This window comes from Panthera leo, chromosome C1 (assembly GCF_018350215.1).
Source record: "Panthera leo isolate Ple1 chromosome C1, P.leo_Ple1_pat1.1, whole genome shotgun sequence".
Taxonomy (NCBI): Eukaryota; Metazoa; Chordata; class Mammalia; order Carnivora; family Felidae; genus Panthera; species Panthera leo.
The window spans coordinates 185,432,741-185,459,008 of NC_056686.1; the positions used below are offsets into that span (position 1 = coordinate 185,432,741).

General features: G+C 39.4%; 1 pseudogene; it reads left to right on the top strand.

Annotated features, from left to right (window-relative positions):
- LOC122226066 overlaps positions 1-26,268 on the top strand; it is an 81,701-nt pseudogene that overhangs the window by 14,657 nt on the left and 40,776 nt on the right.

Here is a 26,268-nt window from a genome sequence, read left to right on the forward strand (position 1 = left end):
ATCAATGTACAAAAATCAGTTGTGTTGCTATATACTAACAAGCTATCAGAAAGAGAGATTAAGAAACAATCCATTTATAATAGCATTGAAAACAATAAAAAACTAAGGAATAAATTTAACCAAAGAAGCGAAGATCTAAACACTGGGGGAAAAAAAAGATATTGTTGAAAAATTGAGGAAGGCAGAAATAAATGGAAAGTTATCCCACATTCATGGATTGGAAGAATTAGTGTTGTTAAAATGTTCATGCTACCAGAGCAATCTGCAAATTCAATGCAATCCCTAACAAAATTCCATTGGCAATTTTCACAGAAATAGAAAAAAAATCTTAAAATTTGCACAAAACCAAAAAAAGACCCTGAATAGGCAATGCAATTTTGAGAAAAAACAAAGCTGGAGGTGTCACACTTCCTGATTTCAAAGTATTTACAAAGCTATAGCAATCAAAACAATATGACAGTGGCATGAAAACAGACCCACAGACCAACGGAACAGAATTGAAAGCCCAGATATAACTCATGCATATATGGTCAACTAATATTTGACGGAGTGCCAAGAGCACACAATGGAGAAAGGATAGTGTCTTCGATAAATGCTTTAGGGAAACCTGAATGAAATTTTACCTTTACACCACTCACAAAAATGAACTCAAAATGTATTAAAGACTTAAACGTAAAACTTGAATCCATAAAGCCAGAATAAAAGGGAGAAAACTCCTTGACATTGGTCTTGGCAATGATTTTTTTGGGTATGAAACAAAAAGCACAGGCAACAAAAGGAAGAATAAACAGGTGGTATTCAAACTAAGCTTCTTCACAGTGAAGGAAACAGTCAACAAAGTGAAAAGTCAAACTACAGAATGGGAGAAAATATTTGCAAACCATGCATCTAATAGGGAGTTAATATACAATTATATCAGGAATTCATGCACCTCAATAGCAAAAATAAATAAAACTCCAGTAATTTGATTAACTAATGGGCAAAGGGTCTGAATAGACATATTTTTATAAAACCTACAGATAGTCAACAGGTACTTGAAAAGGTACCCAACATCACTAGTCATCAGGGAAATGGGAATCAAAACCACAGTGAGATACCTCACACCTGTTAGGATAGCTGTTATCAAAAAGTCAAAAGTGTTGGCAAGGATATGAAGAAAAGGGTACCCTTGTACACTGTTCATGGGAATATAAATTGGTGTAGCCACTGTGGAAAACTGTAATTTCCTCAAAAAATTAAACATAGCGCCACCATAGGATCCAACAATCCTACTTCTGGGTATATATCTGAAGGTGATGAAATTAGTCCCTTGAAGAGATATCCTAACTCTCATATTCATTGCAGCATTATTCACTATAGACAGGATATGGAAATAATCTAAGTGTCCATCAACAGATGAATGTAAACACACACACACAGACAAACACACACACACAGGAATACTATTCAGCCATGAAAAAGTAGGAAATCCTGCCATTTGCAACAACACACTTGAATCTAGAAGGCATTTTGCTTAGCCAGATAAAGACAAATATTGTATGATCCTACTTATATGTAGAATGTACAAAAGAAAAAAAATTGCACTCCTAGAAACAGAGAACATAATAATGATTACCAGGGGTTGGAGGCTGGTAGAATGGGAAATGCTGGTTAAAGGGTACAGACCTTCAGTTATAAGATGAATAAGCTCTGAGGATCTAATTTACAGCATGGTGACTATAGTTAGCATTACTGAGTTGTGTAGTTGAAATTTGCTAAAAGACTAGACCTCAAGTGTTCTCACAACACACACACAGAAGCGTGGTAACTATGTGAGATGATGAATGTGTTAATTAACCTGATTGTGGTACTCATTTAACAAAACATACCTATGTAAAACAATCACATTGTACACCTTAAATATATAATTTTATTTTTCAGTTATACTTCAATAAAGCTGAAAAATAGTAAGATCAGTAATAAATTCTTGATTATTTGTTTTTTCACCCACTGGACTTCTGGCTTTTTCAAAGTAAAGAAAATGGGGTTTACTGTTAGTCGAATGAATAAGTGAATTACCAGAATTTCAGGAAGTAAATAAGGTTAGTGAAATGTAAATTTTTTATAAGGTTTTCTCAGGACATGAGCAGACACTAAAAATTCTTCTTTTTAGGAAGAATTAATGGCTGCCCAAATTAACTCATTTGAGGTATTCCAACATGTATCCTCTCCATTCTCCACCTCTAATAAAAAAAAAAAAAAACTATCCTAATAACTTTATTCTTCATTCCAGATATTGCTGTGGTTCAAGTATAGCTATCTATAGGAGAGAAAACACATTGACCCCTTAATGTCTCTTAGATGTTTGTTTTTTTTTAATTTCTGGTTGTTGTTGTTGTTATTTTAGTTTATTTATTTTTAGAGAGAGTGTGTGTGCATGCAAGTGGGGGAGGGGCAGAGAGAGAAGGAGTGAGAGAATCCCAGGCAGGCTCCATGCTGTCAGCACAGAGCCCAACTCGGGACTCTATCTCACGAATTATGAGATGACCTGAGCTGAGATCAAGAGTCAGATGCTTAACCAACTGACTCACCCAGGTTCTCCAATGTCTCTTAATTTTAAAAAAGGCTATTCAAGTCTTTTTTCAAGGGCTAGAAGCAAAGTGAAGATGTTAGGGAAATGGAAGAACAGACAATGGCAATTTAGGGAAACATTCTTATGCTCGGCTGGTGTCTGGTGCTGTTGCCTCCTCTGCTTTCCCAAACTGCAAAGAGAACGTGCAGGAAGTTGAGCTTTGGAGGCCCATTGGCATCTGCACTATGTTGCTGGTGACTAGGTCTGTGTTAGAGCCCTTGACTTAGAACCCAGAGATTATGGCTGGCCAGCTGGCTTTTTGTCTGTCTACTGTGTGTCTTTCTTCTGACCTCATTCCACAAATGATTTAAAGTAGTTAGAGTTGCCGGATGACAATAATTCCTTTTATTTTCTCTTTTTAAAGATAAGTCCAAAACTCTTCTCAGAAGATGAGTCTCTGCCGTTGGATTCAACTCAAGAACCGATATTTCCTCCAGAGCTAATGGTAAGGCAAAGTTGAGCTTGTTTTAGAGCAATTCCTTGTGAGATGTTTCGGAAGGGTATTTGCTTATGGGTCTTATCAAAAGCTGATTGACAAGTAGGTAATATCCATCTGTCATTGTTAGCCCAAAGTCTGAGTATGAGACTAAGGCAGAGATGTGTGAATGAGGGTGGAGCCATCAGGAGGGGACAGTTGACTATAAAAAGCAACAGATAGTATGTTAAGAAAATGTCATGAAATGACATCACAACATTTATAAATATAGACATGTTTTCTACTTCCAGCTTTGTTGAAGTTTAGTCTTCCATAGAATTATTTGACAAAATTAAGCATATTAAAATATTTCTTTTTTTTTATTTTAGAGAGAGAGAGAGAGAGAGAATGAGAATCCCAACCAGGCTCCACATGGAGCCTGATGCAGGGCTCATTCACACAACCCTGGGATCATAACCCAAGCTGAAAACAAGAGTTGGACACTCAACCAACTGAGCCACCCAGGTGCCCCACATGTTAAAATATTTCTAAACATTGAAGAAGAGGGAGAGAATATTCAAACCAGGAAAAAGTGAGAACCAAAGCACACCATTGCAAATGAGCATGAAACTCTGTGTTGCACCACCTGGCCAATGGGGAGGAAGGAAAATTCAGAAGGCTGCATACCCTCCACAAGCCCACAGGAGGAAGCATCCTGGGACCCTGGGAGGAACACTTATTAGAACTGAGAGAAATGGATCAGTTGGGTCTTTATATAACACTTTAAACATTACACCTAATGGTTATTTTTTTATAATTTAAAATTTTTAATGTAAAATTAAAGGCAACAAAGTGTATTTTTTTAATCTAGGAATATTGACTAGAGAAAGCTGAATGGAAGGCATAAGACTACAAAGTAGAAGCTTTAAGTGATGTCACTTGATTCACCCAAGAAATTGTATTAGTTTGCTGTTAATTGGAGGAGTCTACACTTGGCTTTATTTTTTCCTCTTTTGACTGCCTGGTGACAGTATGTCATACATGATGTTAATCTTCTATTCTCAGAAGCTGGATATAACCCCTCTGGTTCTTCGTTGACTCCATCTATTATGAGAAAACACCCTCATAAGCAATATTGAGAGAAAATTACTCTTCAGAAGCAATATTAAGAAAATTTTGTGACTCTTATTAAAGTGATCATACTAATTTCTATATCACATGAAGAATATACTTGGCTTCTAGTCTAGTGTGGTCAGCTGGTTGTAGCATGGGATTAATGAGGCCAGTATGCTTCAGGTGCCCTTCAGGTATAGAAAATTTATTCAGAGAAATCCTTTTAGTTGTATGCTCTCTAGCCAATAATCTTGTAACTGTTTGTCACAAGGGAAATCAAGAAAAAGAATGCCTGGGTGATTACCTACAATCACTAAGACGACTACAAGGCAGTCTTCCCCACGTTCCTCCAACCCACTGAGCCCTTTTCCTGTGATGACCTGTTTCACAATAATCTTGTGGAGTGGCTGCCATCATCATGTTATAGGTGAGAGAAATGAAGCTGAATCCAGAGAACAAAGTCAACTACATGAAGGTGACCCTCAACAAGTGGAAGAAATGCTCTACTGAGAGAAAATATGTTCACCTCATTATGAGCTTTCGGCACACCACCTAGTCAAACAACAGACAGAAACAAAATAACTGAGTGGTGTTAAAATCTTCTACAGCTCTGTGCTCTACTTACAATTCTTCTCCAAGCTCACAAGCCATTAACAGTCAGCCTGGGGGATGCCCAGCTAGCCTATGTGTTTTTAATTTGGGTTGTCTCCTTCTGTTCTATGGCTTTTAGGCACAGGGTTGTTGCCTCCACTCTGGCCCTTCTAAGACCCTCTGGCCTATTTTAAATATCTACAATGGTTCTACTTTTCAGGACCCTGTTCAGTGTCGTAGCCTTGGAGACAAGTATGAGAGTGCTATAGAAGATCTTCATTCTAGACATCCCTGCAGCACACTAAACTATGAGGTTAGTGGCTTTTTTTTTTTTTTTTTTAATTCAAAAGCCAGTGGCTCCTTTTCCTGGACACTCCACTTATCTCTCAGTGATTCTCAAGCTTTAGAAGCTCAAGCTTCCCTTTTGGTGAACTTAATCTTTCTTTAATAAGTTAATTAAAATTTCAAACTCAATGAAGAATCAGAACTAAAAATAAAACTAGCAATGGCAGTTTTTTAAAAATTTCTTTTTGTGTTTTGCTCTGTGTCCTTGTACCATGGACATGAATGAGCTGGCTAGCTTGCCACATGCTCTCTGCCCTTGGCATTGTGGAAGCTAGACACAACCAGAGTCACATTCCATGTCAAGGCCATGGGGCTGTTTTGATTTCATTTATAGAGGAGCAGAAAACCCAGCCCTTGGAAGCTGGTGAAAATGCAGTAACAGTTTTCTAAAAGAGCTATTGATTTGCTCTTTTTTTTTTAATAAACAGAAATGTTTGCTCCCCCAGTCTCATTTTCCAGGTGTCATTTAGAGTTGAATCAAAGTAAGTTCTAAGAGTTATTCAAGCTCTCCTAATGAAAGCTAACTATTAGAACAGAATTCCTCATGACTTTCAAATGGAATTTTCTACCACAACATCATAAAGCCAGCCTGTTAGTAAACTGGATAAGATTTGATGTGTTTTTCCTTGAAATTATTATTGAAAAACTTTTATTATCGACAAAGTTTTATTAAGTCAAGAACATGACAAGGCTTTTTAAAGCATCAGTTCATTGAATCTGTTGGGTTTAGTTGTAAAAGCTTACAGTATGTCATAACGAACATTGCAGTTGGTATATATATCTTGAGATTTTAGGTTCAATATGTTCAAAAATTCAAGGACACCAAACTCCATTGAAAGTGATGATATTGAAAGTTTAAAAAAGCTGCTATCTTTCCTGGTGTTCTGCAAAATATGGCAGTTGCAACCGTTGGCTTATAAATACCCTAACATTGCTTTGACAATGCAATAAACCTCAGAAAGGAGCAACAACAAATTAATGAGCATCCAGATCACCCAAAGAAAAGCGATAATCTTTACACAGCTGCTAATCATAAAAGGGAGCTTGTTATTATAGATTGCAAGGCCGAGTTTGGGAAGCAGTTTATCTTCCACACAGATGTGTTTTCTTCTTGTTTGCCTGTGTTTTTTCATACACTATCACACATATCTACATTGCTAGAGCAACTTCAGCACTCATAACAAGCATTTTTTCCCCCAAATCAGTTCATTTGCTTTGAAAGCATTTCGACACAGCTTTGGGAGATCACCAATTTAAAGAGACAAATCCTTTCCCCCATGGTACCTTCAGCCACATAACAAGCAGAAGCAAGGAGTCAAGTACAGCCTCTTTCACCAGTAGATTCATCCCAACTGACTGACCGCCCCCCAACCAAAAAAAGGGTTGTATCTTCAGCTAATATAATCAATTGTGTATTTGTTATAGAATAGGAGAAAAATATATTTTGTGGGATTTTTTCTTCACTCTTTCCTCAGGCCTCACACAGCAGGGTTTCAGAAGGCTTTTTTTGAATACTATGAAGTATTTCATTATTGAGAATAAAAACTATTATGTCATAGAAAACTCTCAGAACCTTTACAGATATGTAAGAATGTCTTTCCTTAATGTTGAAGCTTATAAAGTACCTGGAATTTTGCTCTTCAGGATGGAAAAAATCTCATAGGATTTAAAAAAATAATTTATTGTCATGTTACAGTGTAGTCTTGGCTTCGGGAGTAGATTCCTGTGATTCATCACTTACATACAACACCCAGTGCTCATCCCAGCAAGTGTTCTCCGGCGGGCATCTCATAGGATTTTTTTTTTTTTTAAGATGTGGGTTGGAGCACCTGTGTGACTAGGTTAGTTAAGCATCTTGACTCTTGATCTCAACTCATGTCTTGATCCCACAGTCATGATCAAGTCCCACAGTGGGCTCCACACTAGGTGTGAAGCCTACTTAAAATAAAAAAATAAAATAACATAACGTAATAAAAAAGTGTGGGTGATTTTCACTCAAGTTGAAAGCCCAGCACAGAATCACAGCATAGTACTTTGGGAGTATTTTACAGAAGGAGTTAATCCCTACCACATGGAACATGGAAAACCATATTTGATGGAGTCCCCATACATTTTTTTTTTCTCTTGATCACCTTCTCAGCTCCTCAAAGGAGAAAGACAAAAGGCCTGCTGGGAGCACTTGTTCCTAAGGACAGAGTGATGAGCTGTGTCAGTGGGGCTGGTGTGTGTTGGGGCTGCATCAGATCCCTGTTCATGCCTGAACCACCCCCCCAGTTCCTCTCAGCTTCCCTCTTTCCCTACATTTATGGCCTGACGTCAGTCTTTATTTAATGGTGTCAAGACCAAGTTCTAAATTATTTTTCTTCATAATCTTCTGCTTTCTAGTTTATAAATTCAGGATGAATGCAACCTCCCCCCAAATTAGCCAATATACCTTTTTCATGCATTGTATTATAGTAACTACAAAATTGAAGTTTACATTTAAATGAAACAATTATGGACACTAGAATAAAAAATGCGTATCAGTAAATGTATATTTTGTAGAACAGTAAATTAAAATTTTTAAAAAATTTACATCCAAGTTAATTAGCATATAGTATAATAATGATTTCAGGAGTAGAATCCAGTGATTCATTCCCTAAATATAACACCCAGTGCTCATGCCAACAGTAATGCCCCTTGCCCATTTAGTCCATCCCCCCTCCCACAATCCCTCCAGCAACCCTCAGTTTGTTCTCTATATTTAAGAGTCTCTTATGTTTTGTCTCCCTCCCTGTTTTTATATTATTTTTGCTTCCCTTACTTTATGTTCATCTGTTTTATGTCTTAAATTCCACATATGAGTGAACTCATATGATATTTGTCTTTCTCTGACTGATTTTGCATAGCATTAACATACTCTAGTTCCATCCACGTTGTTGCAAATCACAAGATTTCATTCTTTTTGATTACCAAGTAATACTCTACTGTATATGTACCACATCTTCTTTATCCATACATCTGTCGATGGACATTTTTTGGCTATTGTCAATAGCATTGCTATAAACATTGGGGTGCATATGTCCCTTTGAAACAGCATACTGTATCCTTTGGATAAATACTTAGTAGTGCAATTGCTGGGTCGTAGGGTAGTTCAATTTTTAATTTTTTGAGGAGCCTCCATATGTTTTCCAGAGTGGCTGCACCAGTTTGCATTCCCACCAGCAGTGCAAAAGGGTTCCCCTTTCTCCGCATCCTCGCCAACATCTGTTGTTGCCTGAGTTGTTCATGTTAGGCATTCTGACTGGTATGAGGTGATATCTTATTGTGGTTTTGATTTGTATTGCCCTGATGATGAGTGGTGTTGAACATTTTTTCATGTGTCTGTTAGCCATCTGGATGTCTTCTTTGGAAAAGGGTCTGTTCATGTCTTTTCTTCACTTGATTATTTGTCTTTTGGGTGTTGAGTTTGATAAGTTCTTTATAGATTTTGAATACTAACCCTTCATCTGATATGTCGTTTGCAAATATCTTCTCCCATTCCATCAATTGCCTTTTAGTTTTGCTGATTGTTTCCTTCGCTATGCAGGAGCTTTTTATTTTGATGAGGTCCCAATAGTTCATTTTTGCTTTTGTTTCCCTTGTCTCCAGAGACATGTTGAGTAAGAGTTGCTGTGGCCAAGGTCAAAGAGGTTTTTGCCTGCTTTTTCCTCTAGGATTTTGATGGCTTCCTGTCTTACGTTTAGGTCTTCATTCATTTTGAATTTTTTTTTGTATATGGTGTTAAGAATGTAGAACAGTAAATTTTGTATGAAATAAGAATAAGTTCATAGCATCCCACACATGTATCTTGTGCCAAGTTAATTTTAGGAATCTCTCTACTTCCCGCATATAATTGTCAGTCAACATTTGGCTGATATTTTACTTTTTATCAGTTATATTATAAAGACAGTAGGTTTTAATTTTTTACAAATAACCAGTAAAAATGCTGAACATGTTTTCAAATTATACTTGCCACTTTCCATTTCTCTCTTGATGTTCCAGGCCTGCCCCTGCCTGGACAGCCTCTGATCTATCTCAAGCCAAAGGTTTATTTTTTGAGTCCCTCAAATAGATTGACAGTGATCCAAGACCACTCTTCTGTAGTCCCGTGAGCATCAGAGGCTATGGGAGAAGTGTGTTTCTCAGTTATCTTTATGTGAGTTTCCTCATTGCTTCTTGAGTGACAATTTTCCTGGAATTTCCACTGCCCACACTGCTGTCACCGGTCCCCTTAGCAGCCATAGCCTTCATACTGTTCTCTGGGCTTGGCCTCTGTTCTTTCCTTTATAAACCCCTCCTTTTTCATACATCCAGTTCTTCTTCTCCCAATAACCAACCAACTGGGAAAGCTAACAACTCTCTCATATTTGAAATACTGGGGGAAATATTATGTTTCTTAATCGCCACTTTGGTTAATGATGCATATTTAAGGTATTTATAGAACCAGTATAGCAAGACAGTTTATTCCATAGGTCTCTAAGAAAGAGTAATATTAGTAAATCATTTATCAAAATGCAGGTCCCTTTGTCTTCATTCTTTTTTTTTTAATGTTTATTTATTTTTGAGAGAGAGAGACCGACCAAGCACGAGTGGGGAAGAGGTAGAGAGAGAGGAACACACAGAATCTGAAGCAGGCTCCAGGCTCTGAGCTGTCAGCACAGAGTCCAATGTGGGACTCGAACCCACAGACTACGAGATCATGACCTGAGCCAAAGTCGGATTTTAACTGACTGAGCCACCCAGGTGCCTCATTTCCTTTTAATTTTTGTTTATTTCTGAAAGAGAGAGAGAAAGAGAGAAACCGAGCACAAGCGGGAGAACAGCAGAGAGAGAGGATCCTTGTTTTCATTCTTTATCAGGACTGTCCAAGTTATGAGTTTTACCAATTATTTCTTCGCTTCCTTACTTGGCATAGGAAAAGAAGGGCCCTTTTGTTGACAGCATGCCCTCAGTATTTTATAAAACATAGTCATGATACCATCATGCTCTTCTGAAAAATATTATATATTTCATTGCTTAGATATAACAGTAAAATAATTTTGATAATAAAATTTAAAGAAGTAATGAGCATTAAAAGGATATAATTTTACATTTTCGGGAAGAAGTCTTTATATTCACTTACATAAATGGAATTTGCATTAGAGATATTTGTGTTCTGTATTCAGAAAACGTGGGCAAAAAATAACAGCATCATGACTATACATGCCAGTTTGCCTGCTGTATTTTTGAAATGGGCTTATTGTCCTGGTGTTATTATTAAGAGTGACTCTTTTCAGTTTCAAAAGTGTTCTGGTTTTGGTGTTAATTATATAGCTGCTCTCTTATGGGAGATGTGCATCATATTATAAATTATAAAAGTGATTATAAAAATGATATGTTGGGGGGGGGCACCTGGGTGGCCCAGTCAGTTAAGTGTCCAGCTCTTGATTTTGGCTCAGGTCATGATCTCACAGTTTGTGGGTTTGAGCCCTGTGTCAGGGTCTGTGCTGACAAGCATGGAGGCTGCTTGGGATTTTCTCTCTCCCTCCCTCTCTGCCCCTCCCTGCTCGTGCTGTATCTCAAAAATAAATAAACATTTAAAAAAAAATAAATAAAATGATATGTTGGTTATTGATTAAACAGAGTGTAGACTCAAAGCAGCTTCCTCAAGACCCAGTTGAGCATCGCATCATGCATCTGTCTGGTATTAAGCATGCCACAGGTTAAGCCATTTACTATGATGACATGCCTACAGTGGACCAGGAACTTTTCTTGATTTTGTAACAAGTTTAAGAGCTCATGCTAAGATTGTGTAAGTGCTAAAATTCCTAATAGGCATTAATGATTGCCTTTTTGTCTAAGTCATATTAGTGGTAAGTAATGGTACAAAGAGGATTGGCTGTTTGTTGGCGATATCCAATGCAGATTAGAGGGGAACTTAGATCAAAATGTAGGATTTACTACAATTTGTCCTTCCATATACAGTTGACCCTTGAACCACACAGGTTTGAACTGAGCAGGTCCACTTACATGCGGATTTTTTTTGTACCAGGACTATAAAAACGTTTTCTTTTCTTTATCTTACTTTATTGTAAAAATATAGTATATAATACATATTACATACAAATATGTGTTAATCCACTGTTGATGTTATCAGTCAGGCTTCTGGTCAACAGTAGGCCCTTAGTAGTTAAATTTTAGAAGAGTTGAAAGTTATATGCAAATTTTCAGTGGTGTAGGGGGTCAGTTCTCCTAACTCCTTCATTGCTCAAGGGTCAACTTCATTCAAGTTCAAGTAATAGCTTCATTATCCCAGGAATTTTTTTCCCAGTTGTCTAGTAGAGAACTATTGGAGCAGCCCCTAGATGTATCTTACCACTCGAATATCTTATTCTCCAATTAAACATGTTCTCCATGGACTTCATGCTAGGGGGCTTCTCTGAGGACCTGCTTTGTGTGTTCTCATGTAGGTCTGTTGATCTGTCAGAAGCTCACAGCCTTCCAGGCATGGTAGACATTGTGACTGAGGAACATGGTGGTGTAAACACTTTCTGCCTTTTAATTCAACATGAGAAACTTCTGATGACAGAAGAGGTACTGCATTTTGCTTTCTCTTTCAAAAATAATTTCCTCAGTTAATGGCATTGCACATTTTCTTAAAGATGGCATCAAATTTGGTACATTATAAAAGATGCCAATAATTCCTCAAAACACTGTATTCTAATGGTGAATGAATTCAAATATATTCATTTTCCATATAAGTCAAGAAGTTGACTAGTTGTATAAAAGATACTTATTGTTTTCTGTTTTCTAGTAGTAAAATAGTGTGCTAACAAATATGAAAGGGTAAATGAGGAGAGAATAACTTTTATTTGCTAATCTCTCCCTTAAAAATTCCCCACCATTGCCCTAATCTCAATGCATCCAAAATTCAAGCTCAAGTGATATGTCCACCATGAAGCCTTTTTCTTATCCTTTAATACAGTTCTGTCTCCCTCTCAGAACTCAGTGTGACTCATTCATTTATACTGACATGAATTCAACAGACATTTTTTTTCTCATTCTTTTTATTTTTTTTTATTATTTTTTTATTAATATATGAAATTTATTGTCAAACTGGTTTCCATACAACACCCAGTGCTCATCCCAAAAGGTGCCCTCCTCAATACCCATCCCCCACCCTCCCCTCCCTCCCACCCCCCATCAACCCTCAATTTGTTCTCAGTTTTTAACAGTCTCTTATGCTTTGGCTCTCTCCCACTCTAACCTCTTTTTTTTTTTTTCCTTCCCCTCCCCCATGGGTTTCTGTTAAGTTTCTCAGGATCCACATAAGAGTGAAACCATATGGTATCTGTCTTTCTCTGTATGGCTTATTTCACTTAGCATCACACTCTCCAGTTCCATCCACGTTGCTACAAAAGGCCATATTTCATTTTTTCTCATTGCCACGTAGTATTCCATTGTGTATATAAACCACAATTTCTTTATCCATTCATCAGTTGATGGACATTTCGGCTCTTTCCATAATTTGGCTATTGTTGAGAGTGCTGCTATAAACATTGGGGTACAAGTGCCCCTATGCATCAGTAGTCCTGTATCCCTTGGATAAATTCCTAGCAGTGCTATTGCTGGGTCATAGGGTAGGTCTATTTTTAATTTTCTGAGGAACCTCCACACTGCTTTCCAGAGTGGCTGCACCAATTTGCATTCCCACCAACAGTGCAAGAGGGTTCCCGTTTCTCCACATCCTCTCCAGCATCTATAGTCTCCTGATTTGTTCATTTTGGCCACTCTGACTGGCGTGAGGTGATATCTGAGTGTGGTTTTGATTTGTATTTCCCTGATAAGGAGCGACGTTGAACATCTTTTCATGTGCCTTCAACAGACATTTTTAAATGAGCACCTAATATGGCTGGCCACCATAGCTGAGCAAGACCCATATGGTCTGTAAGCTTATAGAGCTTAAAGACAAGAGGAAAAGGCAAAGTGGACCTTTAATGTGCTTCCTACTTTGTATTAAGTTTATTTATTTATTTCTTTGTCTTATGTGTTTCCCCTACCTAGTAAAAGTCCTTGAGTGAGACCCCATGTCTGATTCATCTGTATATTCCACACATTGCTTCCCATGTAGCAAGGTGGAGGGACAATGATAGCACTGTTGCCATTTGAAAGTTTCAGATGATTCAAAACGATTTGGCTGTTATATCTTAGGTTTTCAGAAAATGCAGCAAGGGCAGTGTTCAGTAGGTTTTCTGCCGAACTCAGATTTCTCAGTTTAATGTTTACCCAAAAGAGCTTCATCATTTGACATAGTCCCTACCTCTGTCTCTTGCTGGCTGATTTAGTTGATAAAAATGAAAGTTTGATGACTGTGAAGTCAAGGTTGAAATTCTCCCAAAGCAGGGCTATGTGGGACTGGCAGAAGACAATGGGAATTATGGCCTTTGCAAAATGTTAATTAAACAAGCAAAACCATTCTGAGATGCACCATAGGACTTCGTCTGTGTGGTGTGGGTATGTTGATTATGAGCATCACAAAGACATGTCTGTGTGCCAGGTCACAGAGGCAAAGCTAGGCATCTGTGCAGAGTGGAGAACATTGTGAATGCCTTTGTAAGTTTATTTTTTTTTAATTTTTTAAATGTTTACTTATTTTGAGAGAGAAAGAGACAGAGCATGAGCAGGAGAGGGGCAGAGAGAGAGAGAGAGGGAGACATAGAATCTGAAGCAGGCTCCAGGCACCGAGCTGTCAGCACAGAGCCCGACCAACCATGAGATCATGACCTGAGCCAAAGTTGGATGCTTAACCGACTGAGCCACCCAGGCGCCCCACCTTTGTTAGTTTAATTTTTTTTTAACTTTTTAAAAATGTTTATTTTTGAGAGAGAGACAGAATGCGAGTGGGTTAGGGGCAGAGAGAGAGGGAGGCACAGAAGCAGAAGCAGGCTCCAGGCTCTGAGCTGTCAGCACAGAGTCCGATGCAGGGCTCGAACCCACGAGCTGTGAGATCATGACCTGAGCCAAAGTCGGATGTGCAACCGACTGAGCCACCCAGGTGCCCCAGTTTAATTCTTTTTTTAATTATGCCTTTAAAAAAATCTTTTCATTATAGAATTTTAAACATATATAAAAATAGACAGTAGTACAATGAGTCCCCATAGACCTATCATCCAGCCTCAACAATTGTCAATATTTTGCCATTCTTGCTTCATGTATCTCCCTACTGTCCCTGCCCACCCACATCCAGCAAACACACACGTGTGTGTGTGTGTAAATGCACATGCACACTAGATTTCACTTTTTTAACTATAATTTTTTCTAAAGACAAAACTACTGTGTGCTCATTGTAGAAAAGATTTAATAGTTTAAAGTTAATTTTAAAATGAATGATTAAATTTGAATTGTGGTCATGGTATGAGGTGAGAGAGAACTGAACAGTCGTGGTGAATTCTTCTGGTTCTATTGCGCCTTTCTGGAGCCTTATTTTTTTCCCATCAACTTTCTGCCCTGATCTCTGTTTGAACCCCCCACCTGCAGGTACAATAATGAAGGGGATGCTCTGTGCTTGATTATGTCTTGACTCCTACAGGCTCAGTCTCTTCCTGACAAGCCTGTGCTACACCAAGGTTTGGGGCAGAGATTTGCTCACCAAGAGTGTTGTACTTTCATTCTCTCCCTCCCTTGTCTCTGATGAGATGGGCCGTGACCTTCTGGTCCTCCCTGTTCATGAAGGGTGGCCCTGATCATGGTGGCAGCCATAGGTCAAGGTGTGTGACTGGCTCTCCTAGGCCAGCTGGCCCTCAGCAGCCCCACACGTTGGCTTAGAGCCTGAGTCTGCTGTATGACAGCCATTGATGCCCCTCGTCAGCCCCTTCTGCCAGTGATGCAGCCCAAAAACCTGAATATGACTGGTGCCTGGGTGTTGGTTCCCAGATGGTCCCCATACAGGGCAGAAAAGAAACCAGTGGAAGAGGCAGGCCACTCCAGATTGATAGGTAGTGGTTTTAATAAGCAAGGGAACTTAATGGGCTTGTCTTGGGCAGCCACAAGTCTGGTAGATGTCTGCACCCACCTGCCATAGTCTTAAAAGTTTGTAGGTATTGATGCCTTAACTGGGTTCAGTCACATGTGCCATCCAGATGGTCTATACCACACCTCACTCTCCTAAGGCTCCATCCTTGAAACAATTCCTAGTGTGGAAACTACTTTCCAAGGACAGGGAAAGAGTGAGGAGCCTCCATTTTCCTGGGTCAAGTGCAAGGATCAACTGGTGGTCACATCCTGTCAGTGACATCCTCCAACACTGGGGTCAGCAGGCCAACTCTGACAAATGCATTTTCTTGCTGAAGCCTTTGTTAACTGCTGCACTGCACATGTGAAGGGTTATTTGTTGTGTGTCTGGCTCTGTGCTAGGCAGGAGGAGGAAAATGAACGAAAGGAGAGGACCTGGTGCCTGTGCTCCCTGTTGTAGGTGTTCTGTGTCGGTCAGCTTGTCTGTGCCGTGGTCGCAGATTCAGAAGTTCAGGCAAAGTGAGCGGCCAAGTGAGTGAAGATTGTCTACCAATATTTGGAATCACTGATCCTGACAATCGAGGTAATGAGTTCAGGGGTAGTGCCAGAAGAGCACATTTCAGTGGGGTTGGCTACAGTAACAGGAAAGAAAATCCGACTCATAGTGGTGTCCAAAACACAGGGGCTTTATTGGCTCCGGACTGAATCAGTGTCAGCAAAGAACCTGATTTTGTGCCTTTCCTCTCTGCTGCCCACAGTCCAGGCCTTATCCCTGTGGTCACAGGATGGCAGCCAGGTGCTTCCCGTCCATGTCCAGGGAGCAAGAGAGAGCACCATTGTCCCAGTGTTCCATGTACAAGTCCTGAGATCCAGCCTTATCAGGCCACTTAGGTCACATGTCCATCTCTGAATGAATGATTGGCCAGAGGAATGGAGGACCTGTTGGGTACTGCTGGGGGTTAGATTTACTTGAAGTGCAAGGGCTGCAGGGGGAGCGATGAAGATGGAAACAGAAATCTGATCCCTGAAGGGGGCAGCTGAGAGGAATGCTGCCTGGGAAGCCAGCATTCAAGACAGTGGACATGCCTTGTGGCCCTGAGTTCACCTTCACCCCAACTCTCTCAGGTGTGTGCAGGAATCAGCAAGATGCTCTGCAAAGCAAATAGTGGAGACACTATTTTTAAATTCTTTAGTGCATATCTTAAATGAGTATTGAGGAATAATAGATCCTATGATGCCTGCAGGTATTTTGGCAACTTAAACAAATTGGAGTATTGCATTTTCTATCCTGTTTTTTAGAAAGGAGTTAGAAATTTACAAAGATTGTAAGACTCACCTCCATGAAATGATAAGGTGTTCTTCTGCATCCATTTCATTGGTTCTTATAATTTACTAAATAATGAAAGCATGCAAGTAGGGAAGGCAGCATGAATAGATTAGATTCAGCTCAGACAGATGCATGGATGTGGAAATACATTATCTTTACAACAGAATGAATCAGTTATTCTCTAGGTGACTAGGATGCCCTGTGGCAGAGAAAGAGAAACTGATGTGGCTGAGATTAGTGTTTCCAGAAGAACTTGGCTTTGTGTGTGTGTTTCCTGTCATGCTGCTTTACTCCTAGGAACATACAGTCTGTTTCGGGACAATGTGTTCAGTGTTTTAAAATTAAAATAAGGGGCACTTAAGTGGCTCAGTCGGTTAAGCATCTGACTCTTGATTTCCGCTCAGGCGATGACCTCACGGTTCATGAGTTCGAGCCCCATGTTGGTGTGCTGTCAGCTCAGAGCCTGCTTGAGATATTCTCTCTCTCTCTCTCTCTCTCTGTCTCTCTCTGTCTCTCTCTCTCTCTCTGTCTGTCTCTCTCTCTCTCTCTCTCTGTCTCTCTCTCTCTCTCTCTCTCTGCCCCTCCCCCACTTTCTCTCTCTCTGCCCCCCCACTTGCTCTCTCTCTCTGCCCCTCCCCTGTGCGCTCTCACGTGCGCTCTCTCTCTCTCTCAAAATAAATAAGTAAATAAACTTAAAAAATTTTTTTTAAATAAAATCATGTCAAGAAGACAGACATACAGAAGTTAAGTTGCAGTCAAGGAGTGATAAGGCCTCCCAGATTTTCCTGGCAGTTTCAAATTGAAACATTCTCTTCCCTTCTTAGTCTGGTGTTGACTGCTGTGCTTGCCTCCTTTATATATATATATATATATATATATATATATATATATATATATATATATATATGTACGTATATACGTACGTATATATGTATATACGTATATACATATATACGTATGTATATACATATATGTGTATACACACACACACACACACAGACACACACACACACTTATTCCCCAGCACTTGGTTTAGAGTCACTTCTGAATAAGAAATTATTTCTTGGGGTGCCTGGGTGGCTCAGTTAGTTAAGTGTCCAACTTCAGCTCAGGTCATGATTTCATGGTTGGTGGGTTGGAGCCCCACGTCAGGCTCTGTGCTGACAGCTCAGAGCCTGGAGCCTCCTTCAGATTCTGTGTCTCCCTCTCTCTCTGCCCCTCCCCCACTTGCACTCTGTCTCTCTCTCTCAAAAATAAGAAAAATTAAAAAAATTTTTTAAAGAAATTACTTCTTAATTACTTCTTAATAAGAGATTATTTACATGATGTTTCATCAAAATTTTGTTGATAATCCTTTGCCCAGTTACCAGTAGCTAAATATCTTCCCTTCCCTGTCCCCACCTTCCAGCCAAATAAAGTTCCAAACAAGAAGATACCTCTCTCCCTGCCCTCCCTCACTCCAACTGGCAGATCCCCAGTTGTTTGCCAGAGAATACCAGCATCAAACACCAAACTCTGACACTGTGAAGAAGAGCTGCCTCATGTTTTTATCAGAGGTCAAGCTCTCCGAGGTCAATTAACTGGATCAGAGTGGATTTAATCAAAATATTTAGTGGGAAATATTCCCAGCTCCCTATATATCATACTTCCTTTTTATCATTTTTTTTTTGACAAGAACAATTTCTGAAATTGTCTCAAAGTTGCTCAAAGAGTAAGCAGCAAGCAAAGTGGAAAAAAATTAAACTTAAAAAAAATAGGATTTATAAAACTTCTGTTTTCAACCTGGAATATCTGAATCTTAGATAAATAAGAAAATCATATAAATTCATTATAGAAGGAAGTGTGGTATCAATCTAAATTAGATAAAAGTAAATATATCTCTGTCTCTAACACTGAGGTTTGACCAAGCTTATGCTTTTTAGAGGGTTTAATAGTTTTAATGGGAAAACTCCATCAAAACTCTTGGCTTAAGGGGTCAGGCTGATGACCATGGTGAAAAAAAATATGCTCCCACCCAGAATCTCCTATCAATCATCATGATCAACAACATGACCATAGCTAACACTTCTACAGAGTTCACTATGGGTTATACAGGTCAAAGCAGGTTTTATACATTAACTCACTAAATGCTCACCACAGTCCTATGAGGAAAAACTATTATCCTCATTCTGATGAGGAAATGAGAAGACAGGTCATACAGATGGTCACGTAGCCAGACAGTACTAGAAGCAATCAACAAACCCTCTATGGAAGAACCCGGGTCCCATGGTGGTAAAAACAAATGAACCCACTTTTGAATGGAGGAAATGACAGGATCACAGTACAGCAGCCCTCCAGGGTATGTTGCTAGGTCTAAACATCTGCTAGTGGCCAGGGAGAAACAGAGTTAGGATAATTCCCAACTGCTAGCAGGCTGGAATTTCATGGATGGACAATAATCCATGCTAGATAATGTTGGCAGGAGCTGGCATGTCACATTTGCCAGTGGACACAGGGATTACAGCAAAGTAAACTCCTGGAAAAGTAAGAAAACAAGTCTAGATTATTATAGCTACATTCCTGATTATGTGTACCCACCACCGTTCCCCTTCACTGGGCACCTAGTGGAAGCCAATGGGAGTCCATGTATAAGTGGATCGGCGGTACTTAGTCTGAGCTTGTAATGGAATCTCACTTCCAGGGCTGGAGATCCCAGGTGCTCTACTGCCCTGTGCAAATGCTGTGTTATCCCCCCAAAACAGGAGTGTGGGGCTGGCAGGCAGATCCGCCATGATCCTTATCACTGGATGTCTTCAGCTAGCACTTATTGAGCACTTATTATATGCCACGTAAGCTCTTTACATGCTTCATTTCATTTTATCCACACCACAACTGTTGGAGCTGTGTGCCCAAGTATATCTCCATTTTACAGATGAGGCTCAGAGAGAAGAAATAATAGGCCCACAGTCAAATAGGTAGTAAATGGAAGGGCCCCTGGGTGGCTCAGTTAGTTAAGTATCCAACTTCGCCTCAGGTCATGGTCTTGGCAGTTCATGAGTTTGAGCCTCATGTTGGGCTCTGTGCTGACAGCTCAGAGCCTGGAGCCTGCTAAGGATTCTGTGTCTCCCTCTCTCTCTGCGCCTCCCCTGCTCACACTCTGTCTCTCTCTCTCTCTCTTTCTCTCATTCACTCAAAAATAAACATTAAAAAATTTTTCGAAAACAGGTAGTAAATGGAGAAAATGGACGTAATTCTGACTGGGTCCAAAGTCCACTCTCTAAACCCATGTGCTGTGTGGCCCTGGATGCATAAAATGGGTTGCAGAATGAATGGTACAGTCTTTCTGGAAAATATTATTTCCATTTTGGGACCACCTTTTGTGCTGGGGTTTTTTTCTGAACATGCTCTGTTTCTTTTGTCTCGATGGGCACACTTGTATTTATTCTGTGAGCAGTCACTCTGAAGGCTGGCTCTTAACTCAGGTCACTAGGATCATACTGAGTGAAAATGCATGGGATTCCAGAGCAGGAGAAATGCTGCCCCAACTCAGGCGATGCCCCACCAGGGGTGGCTGCTGCCACAGGGCTGGATCTCTTGCCCAGGGAGCCTCACTTTTCTGCTCTTTCCAGGAACTCCAGAAAGGAAACTGGAAAAGTTGATGAAGCATTTAGAGTGGTTGATAAAATTCTAGAAGCTAAAGCTATCTGAAAAAAGTGATGAGACGGGAAGCAGCCCTGGAAGCTTTCTAAACATGGCTAGTTTCTTGCTACTTTTACCTTTTAGAAACCATATAGAAATCAGCATAGGTGGATGTTGCTCCTCAGGAACAGGCATTTCATTCACATGCGCATTTCCCTCTGTCTCGTGTGTGTGTGTGTGTGTGTGTGTGTGTGTGTGTGTGTGCGTGTGTGTGTGTGTGTGTGTGTGTGTGTAGAGCACAGCAGGGAGGCAAAGTGGGAGGCACGACCCCCTATACTGTGCACTGACTGCCTGCCTTGTCATGGCTCCAGTTGTTCCAGGATGTTGTCTCTTTTTCTGTTCACGACCACCCTGCAGATTGGAAAACTGAGGCTCAGAGTGCTTATGGAGCATGAACACAGCCATACAGCAGCTGCTAAGTGACAAAGCTGGTCATCAAATTGATGCTTTTCTTAGGATTTCCAAAGCCTGTGTTTCTTTCTCTTCCATCCTTTCTCTCTCTGACTTCTCTCCATTCCTTCCAGAATTCCTTCCTTCCTTTAGGTATATATGTAATTCAAATGAAATTTCCCTCTTACAAAATAGTTGATTTGAATTTTCCAGTAATCTATTTTGAAATAATTTAAAATTTACAGAAAGGTTGCAGAAACATTAAGAAACCCCCAGTTATTCTTTATCCAGATTTACCAGTTATTAACACTTTACTACACTTTTCTTTATCATTCTCTCTCTTTCTGTACACACACACATTTTTTCCAAGTCATTTGAGAGTAAGTTACGTGCTTGTTTATACCTAAATACCTAAAGCATGTATTTCCTAAGAGTAAGAATATATCTTACATAAACAGTTATCAAAATCAGAACATTAACATCAACACAATACTATTAGTTAATCAACAGACCTTATTCAAATTTTGCCACTTGTCTCAGTCATGTCCTTTATAGCAAAAAAATAAATGTACCATCGGTCTTAAATAACACATATTTTCCCCACTATGCTCTGCTGTCATCCATGCTAGAAAGCATCCTTAACGCCTGCCATGCAGGATTTGACTTACAGAGATGTGTTGCTGGGTAGGTATGGGCTTTCTGTGCCACATCTCAGGGCAGAGAAGAACTCATTTAGCATTGTCTGTCTTTAAGTGAATTCCCAGGATATAGGCCTCTAGTGCGTGTTTGGAACTACTATCTCATAATTTTTCTCTCCAGCCCTGATCCCAAGTTCACGAGGAGTCCTAAGACTAACCATCCCTGAGTGTATAGCCAGAGCTCTGTCAGCTGTAATCAGTCCAACCACTTGAGGTCAAAGCCCATCATGTTTCTTAATTCCATAGCTGTATTAAACCTGAACATGGTCACAGGCTGCCTGGATAATGTCACCTGGAAGCTATAGAAAAGACCCCTTGCACCATCACCCAGCCTTATTAGCTGTGTGACTCGGCAAAGCCCATCTCCTTGCTTTAAAATTATATATAAATAAAATAATACTGATCTCAAAGATCCATTGTGAAGATTCTAAGACATAACACAAGCATGCTTGGCATAGAGCTTGGCACGTAATATGAGATCCATAACTGTAAGGGGTAATTACTACTAGGTTTAGATGTTTTTATCATTCCCCAGACAGTGTTGTCTGCTACAGAACTAACACACTGGCAGGCACCCCCAGTGTTTCCCAGTATGAGACATTTATGGGACCTGCCTGGAGATTTCTGTGCCCCCTTTGTGGAATTCTGGAGTTGGAGGGTTCAGGGTAGCACAGGAATGTCTTTTGACAAGTTTTCATAGTGCTCCAGGTGATGCTTAGGGTCAGTAAAATGTGGCAAACACTTGAAGGATAGGTCTGCTTTTTGGGAGAAGAGGAGAAAGCATCTTTAGCATAAAGTGATGATGGTGTGAGCATCTTGGAAGTATCTGTGTTTAAGAGGGTTCCTCCCTTTGTGCCATTGTATGTTCTTGCCTCCATTCCTGCCATATGTGTTTTTGGGTGAATTCAATTATTGTTCTTTCCCTTGACATCTTTAACTATTTTATTCAGTTAAGTAATGTATTCAGTCCGTCTTTTACTTGAATTTTAATTTGTATCCTACCCCTTACCCTATTTATAAATATAAAAGTGATACAGGATGCTTTAAAAGGAATATTTATACTACTTTTAAGTATTCGTCTTCTTAACTCAGTAGTTAGAGGTATTTTTTTTCTTACTATGCAGTTGTCATTTGGATTAAGAATTTTTGGCCACTAGGGGCGCCTGGGTGGCTCAGTCGGGTAAGCGTGGGACTTCAGCTCAGGTCATGATCTCATGGTCTGTGGGTTTGAGTTCAAGTCCCGCATCAGGCTTTGTGCTGACAGTTCAGAGCCTGGAGCCTGCTTCAGATTCTGTGTCTCCCTCTCTCTGCCTCTCCCCCACTCATGGTCTGTCTCTCTCCATCTCTTAAAAATGAATAAAGGCTAAAAAAAAGTTAAAGAATTTTTGGCCATGTATTTCAATGAGTGGTAACTGGAGGTAATAGTTGTAACAGCACTTTTTTTTGCTCTCAAACAAATATTTAAAAGATAAAATATGTGGAACACTATATCAGGTCTTTGTTCTTGAAGGGAGTGATATTATTGTTTTTTTTCCACTGTTAAAAAATATGTCGACCCTTCCTAACCCTGATGTCACAGCACTTGAGGGGCATTAAAAACCCCCATTCATAAAGAGACAGCTGAGGCTGGGAGGCAGGTGACTGAGCAGGTATCAAACTGATCTAATTTCCCAGCTCTGAAGTTAACATCCCTCTCTACAGGATGCCACTTCTTATTTCCCTCTAAAATTCCATTAGCTGAGATGGGCTTTCCACTGGAGAGCACAGAAGACAATCTGTACAATAGGATTTGCAAGAGATCTAGGAGCTCTGAAACCTAGATTATCTTCCCCACATCCTGTCCTACTGGGCATAATACAGATAGACTCCTTCATATCCAAATGGCTTTTCAGTCTTTAAGGGCCTCTTATTAAAATGGAAATATTCCTGGAGGAATCCCTCCTAAACCCATAGTGGGATAACATTTTATGTTGGGGATTAGTTGATCAAATTAGTTGAGAAAAACACCTAGGGAGGCAGAGAGGGAGGGCACCATGGGAGGAGGGCTGCAGGGTGAGTGGTGAATGTAACAGTATTCTAAAACTTTTCTGCTTTACAGGTGTAGCAGAAACAGCTCTGTCCAATACTTTTTAGTTTTTATTTTTTTAACGTTTATTTTATTTTTGAGAGAGCGAAATGGAGAGCGCGCACATGAGAGAGAGAGTGTATGAGCACGAGTGTACAAGCGGGAGGGAGAGAGAGAGAAAGAAACAGAGGATCTGAAGCAGGCTCCATGCTGACAGCAGAGCGCGATGAGGGGCTTGAACTCTCAAACTGCAAGATCATGACCTGGGCCAAAGTCAGATGCTTAACCAAATGAACCACCCAGGCACCCCTAGCTTTTTATTTTTCAAGTGAAGTAGGTATTCAACAAAACAAATTCTGAGTGGATAGGTCAGGACTCTAATATTGCAAGAATTTGAGCCCACTGACTGGATTTTTCAATGTACAGTCTTTGATAAAATCTTTAATAAAATTGAGATTTGAGTTTTTGACATTTTAATCTTTATGTTTTATAAATAAAACATAATCTCATTTTTCTGTATTTTTTCTTTACTTAGATTTGGGGTAAAATAGGAAATCCAGACTCCAATACAAAAGATTTCCTTGGGAATCTCCCTTAAACAATTTGCAAATCACTGTTATTAGATAAATTTTTAATTTGTTAAAGTTCTGCCTTCTACCTAACATAACGGCTAGTCATTAATATATTCTGGTTTTTTCTCTGTTTAATTTTTTTCTCCCATCTTCCAATTTGATATATCTGATCTTTTTGTCTAGTTTTCTTGGTGGTAGTTCTAGGTGTAAATTTTACGTACACATATGTATATATGAAACATTATATCTGGCAGCAACATTTTATCAGTTTACATCTAAAAATCTTAACATTTCATAACATCATTTTACTCTCATTTATAATAGTCTTAAGAAATTTCCTCTTTATCCATTGAGTACCACATAAAGCAAGGTTATAATTTTGCTTCAAATGCAATTTATAAAATTCAAGAGGGGAAGAAAGCTAATTGTGTTTACCTGTATTTGTTGTCTTTCCATTGTTCTCCCTCCTTCCTGATGTTCCAAGATTCCTTAAAAAAAAAAATCACTTCTTGGGGCACCTGGGTGGCTCAGTCAGTTAAGTGTCCAACTTCAGCTCAGGTCTTATCTCACCATTTGTGAGTTCGAGCCCTACATTGGGCTCCGTGCTGACAGCTCAGAACCTGGAGCCTGCTTCAGATTCTGTGTCTCCCTCTCTCTCTGTCCCTCCCCCACTCTCACTCTGTGTGTCTCTCTCTCAAAAATAAATAAACATTAACAAATTTTTTTAAATCATTTTTGTCTGCTTCAAAAACTGTTCTTAGCCGTTATTAGGACATGTCTGTTTAAGACAAATTAATTTTCCTTCATCTAAGAATGTCTTGATTTCTTTTTCATTCTTGAACAATATTTTCACTAGGTATAGATTTCTGAGTTTACAGGTCTTTTAGCAGTTGAAGAAAGATGTACCATTTCCACTGGCCTCCATGGTCTCTAATGAGAAATCTGCCTTTTGAAGTATTTTCTCCTATAGATAAGATACTGTTTTTCTCTGTCTGCTTTCAAGATATTTTCTTGTTTTTACTTTTCAGAAGTTTGACTCTGATGTATCTCAGCATGGATTTCTTTGGATTTATCATATTTTAAAATATTCGCTCAGCTTCTTGAATCTATAGGTTTGTGCCTTTTGCCAAGTTTAGGACATTTTCAACTATTATTTCTTCAAATATTTGACGTCAGTGACCCAAATGTTCAATCTTTTATTATAGTTATATAGGTTCCTGAAGCTCTGCTCATTATAGTTTCAGTCTGTTTTCTTTCTGATGTTCAGGGTAGGCAGTTTCTTTTATTCTATATTCTTGGTCACCGATTATTTGCTCTGTTGTCTCTATTCTGTTGTTGAGCTTTTCCATTGAGCCTCTTAAATTTGGGTTGTTGTATTTCTTAGCTCTAAAATTTCCATTTGGCCCTTTTTATATCTTCTCTTTGCTGAAATTTTCCATTTTCCCATTTGTTTTAAGTGTTTATGTAAATGCTCACTGAAGCATTTTCATTACGACTGCTTTAAAATCCTTGTCAGATTATTCTAACATCTGTGTCATCTCAGTGTTGGCATCACTTGATTGTCTTTTCTCGTTCAAGTTGAGTTCTTGGTATAATAAATGATTTTCAATTGTATTCTGGACACTTGAGTATTATGTTGTAAGACTCTGGATCTTATGTGAATCTTCTGTTTTACAGAACACCTCTGACCCTGTGTTGGTAGGAAAAAGGGGGTTGCCCTGTTATTGCTGGGTGAAGGGTGGAAGTCCTGATTCCTCATATGGTCTCCACCAACACCACCACAACACAGGGTTTGGGGCATCCCATTACAGCCTGACAAGGGTGGATGTCTAGATTTTGCATTCAACTTTTTCAGATAGGGATGGGGCCACGGTTTTTTTTTTTTTTTTCTGTAGTGTTTTGCTAGAGTAGAATGGTTATTATATAAAAGTTTTCTTGCTAGGTTTCCCATCTCTTGGTCCTTTGGCTGGAGAAAGTAGGCTTTTCTTGGGGCTTTTCTTTCTGTCTTTTCATATTGAAATTTTGGGATTGCTGGCTTCTCTGGCACCAACTCTGTGATATATGAAGCAAACAACAACAACAATGAACATGAACTCACTGAACTCACCATGTGTCTTTCCTTGGGTCCCAGAGTTCCTAAGGGTCTGCCTTCTTCTCTCTACATTTTAGAGTCTTCTTCTCTATTTCTTTTATATATAAATAAAGAAGGCTGTTAGCTGTACTTAGGACAAAGAACCAAGAGAAGTGCATCTAGTCCATCTCATCTTGGACCAGAAATCTCCTTGCCATCACATTTTGACTGACTCTAGAATGTCACACACCTTTTTCTAGGGCTCTGTGACCTGCCGTATTGGCAGACCTAACAGATACCCTTATAGAACCGTACTTAAAATCTGCAGATATAATGAAGCTAAGTGTTGTTTATGACCCTTAACTGTGTAGCCTGCTGTTT